The following is a 3,727-nucleotide window of genomic DNA, read 5'->3' on the forward strand; positions in this document are numbered from 1 at the left end:
CATTGTGAGTTCGATCCGCGACAGAATTTTCCGGGAATATTGAATCGCCGGTTTCCCAGGTGCGAAAACCCGAGTAAGAAAGAGACAGTGGTGCGAATTAGAGAAGGATCGCGATGTCTCGTGCCGCGCAGGCGATGATTCGGTTTATTATGCGTCTAGGCTTCGGTCGCTCAGTTGATCGAGGCCGAAATTCCGAATCGAATTCGTGTTTCGATATCTCGAACGTTCCGAGATTCTTAACTAACTCTGATTATTAATTGTTTACTCGTCTTCACTATGCTGAGACGGATTTAATTTAGGATAGGACTTGTACTCTCAGATTGACGATTTATCTCATAAGAGTACGCCAAACGTTCATCATCGAACTCGGATAAAAAAGATTCAAGGTGTGGGTGCGAATGGATTGGCTTTCCGTAGTATTTCGGAATCCACTTATTCCCGTAATTTCTTATTTTTGTACGATTCTCAAATTGACTTGAATTATTTTATTGGATTCCTGGAGTACTGCTCTACAGGTGTTAGTTCCAACTTATTTTAGGTTATCCAGCTTCGGATATTCACTGGTATAGGGTTTTTCAGGTTTGGTAGGATGTTTTCGTGACAAGGTTCTGGTGCACTTATTCGTGCCCCGATTCTTCTTTTCAACTGTGGAAGCTCGGCAGATCGGAGGCAATCACAGTGATAGAGTCCGAGCTGTCTTTCACAATTGAAGATCGTGTTGGTTCCTACTTCAGGGTTGTCGTATTGACAAGGCCAAAGGTACGGATCTACACGTCCTTTGTATTCTTTTTTTGTTTGAACCTGCTTCGATTGACTTCTGTCAATCGAAGGTATTGTTCTTTTGTTTCTTTTTTCTTTTCTTTTAATTTTTACGTTTTAATGTTCGTTTTCAGGAGATGCTGTAATAACACAGTCCCAGGATTGTGTTCAAAGGGAATGTGAATTAGGGATGTGATGGCTACCACAATGGCAGAGACCGCTGGTTTTTTTGGATGTAATTAGGATTTCCTGCCTATCTGTCAAATTTTATTTCATAAATGTTTCTCGGATTGCAGCTTACTTCGGTTTTATTTTCGTTTCTTCGCGTTTCTAACTTGTCCAATTAGGGACTCGAATTCGTTCTAATGACGTGTACTTAGGTCAGTATCCCAATCAAGAATTGAATTGATTCTGTCTTTTTGATTTTGATTCAAGGTCTCCCGGAGTCTCGCGGCCTCTTCGCACCATCTAATTATTTTCTTATAGCGCACGCGTGATTGCCGTCGATTTCGGTACCGCGCAGACGCTCCTGAATCGCCCTGTTACAGGTTGGAGGTCCTCAAGGGTCCTCCCGTCCAATGGAGATCACAGTGTCGCGGTTTCTTCCTGGCTTGATGCACTTGAATCGCGGAAACGCCAAATAGCACTGCTGCGGCTTGTGGTACAGGTTACCTTCTGAAATGTTCGACGGTTTCGGTCTCCGACTCGCTGAGAACTGACAACCGAGAACCAGGAGCTCCAGACTAAGGCCCTTACTCATATCTCACTTTTAGCAGCGCTTTTAAACGTCTTTTAGTTAAAGATGATCGGATCGTTGTTAAAAGACGTCATACTCATACCTTATTTGATGCCCTGTATTAGGTGTCCTTATTGCAATTTTCTAACCACCCTCTGAGGACCAAAAACCTATCTACCCCACTAAAAAGGTTGACCTAGCCGCTCAGGTTATCTTCTCCATATTTCTCAAATCATAAACTAGTTAAGCGTGCGTACGAGTTAATTTCTCTACATACAGTATACCGCTCGAAGGAATCTGCAAAATTCCCCCGGCGTCGCTAGCCACTCGGTCGCCACGTAACAGTGCTATGATTATTGTATTTATTCGTCAGTAAGGTTTCGTTTATAATCAGCTATGAGGGGCTCCCGAGGTGCCTTGACTTAATTTTTTTCTTGGTTAATATACTTCCGCGTCGCGGCGGTTCAGGTATCGCGATAGCGCGCTTTAGCGGCGGTAGGTTACTGAACGCCCGGAGTGCTGACGTGGGGAATCGTTGCTATTAGAATATCGGACAACGCGGTATTCTAATCTATCTCGCAATGCTGAGATTTTGAGCTCAAGTGTTCGAAGGGAGTTTTATCGAAGTCTTATTCTCTCCGGTTAAGCGGAGCAAGGCATGGAAATCGCGATAATGATTAGTATTCGGTTTGGTCGGATATGGGGGTTAAGAAGTAATGAAAAGAAGATGAGTCGAGCTTACGATGGATCTTCTACATGGCTTAATCAACGACCGAATTCGGTGACACTCTCCTTTGATCGACCAAGCCGGATGACTGCGCATGAACACTTTCGTCCCGTGGCGTTCCCTAGGGTTGGAGGTGTCCTAGAAGCCTTCCTTCCAACGGAAGTCGCAGTGTCGTTGTCTGTTTCTGGCTCGGTACGCTTGGATTGCCGGAGTACCGGATGGCATTACTGCGGCTCGCAGGATAGATGATCTTCCACAGCGGTCCGTCCGTCTAAGTCTCTGACTCGCTAGGAACGAGATACGGAAGACCAGGAGCTCCACTCGAAATCGTCGACTAACGTTGACGTAGACTAGCTTGTGTCAAAAACGGCTAAAAGACTCTGCCCTACTGAAGACCGAAAAGCCGTTTAAGGTGAAGTGAAACCCCCTTCAAATCAGTCAATTCGAATACAACACTTTTTTTTAAGGGTGTTGGACCAAACTGTTCGAAACTTTGACACATCACTCCTAATCATCTAAGAATTGTCCTGACACATTCAAAATTTAGATTTTTTATAAAAATTTGTTAACTCAGCCCAGACCAGAACCAAACTGGCGTCGAGCTCTCATATTTCGATCAATATACAATTATCGAAGGCTCTGATATAAGAATCGAAAGGGTCAGGACAATTTTACGACAATTTGGAACACTCTGGTAATCGATAAACTCGCATTTGAACGGGATAAAGGCAAAAAAAGTGTTGTATGCGCTTCTATGCCGAAACGATGGGAATACGGGATCTCGGAGTGAAAATTTAATTGATTTGGAAATCACAGATGGCGCAGGGGGTCCCTCTGCATTCAATTAGGGCCCCAGAAAGCATGAATCCAGAGGATTTCTGGAGTTTTGTTTCGATTTCTTTATAATTATTGTACGAAAACGACAGGTGGAGTATGCCATTTGGTGCAATACCCAATATAATTCGACACAGCTGTCAGTATAAATACCAACGTCGGCAACGTAGGCATTTAGAAAAATGTTATGGACGTCGATCAAGTTCTTCGGCGTCTTTCACTTCACCTTAATAGGCAGTGTGTTCCAATTGGTGGGAGGTCCTAGGGCCCAGGTAAGGGTGGCGTTTCTGGGGCGTGCTGATGCGCTGTATAGTCATCAGATTGTTTGCTTCGGGTCAATCGATGACTTCTGTAGTCGTCTTGGCCGATGAACTTGCCGTGTCAGGTAGCCTGGTTCCGGATCCTTTCGGAAGAGTTTCCTAATCGCGTGCCCGTACTCGGACTTTCATGGCTAGCTTCCGGTAATCGGAATATGTTTCTCCTTAGATTCGAGGGTACTAGGGGTGCCTACGTAACAACTCCATTCGAAGAAATAATTTCCTCGAAAGAGCATCAATTTTTTTGTTCAGGAATTTTCTTTCTCGTTTCGAAAAGTGAAATTTGGTCTCATAACTGAGAAATCATTTATTTCAATAGATCATTTCTAAATATTCCACCATTACTTGCTGCAA

This window comes from Orussus abietinus, unplaced genomic scaffold (genome assembly GCF_000612105.2).
Source record: "Orussus abietinus isolate OABI.00-Male unplaced genomic scaffold, Oabi_2.0 scaffold564, whole genome shotgun sequence".
Taxonomy (NCBI): domain Eukaryota; kingdom Metazoa; phylum Arthropoda; class Insecta; order Hymenoptera; family Orussidae; genus Orussus; species Orussus abietinus.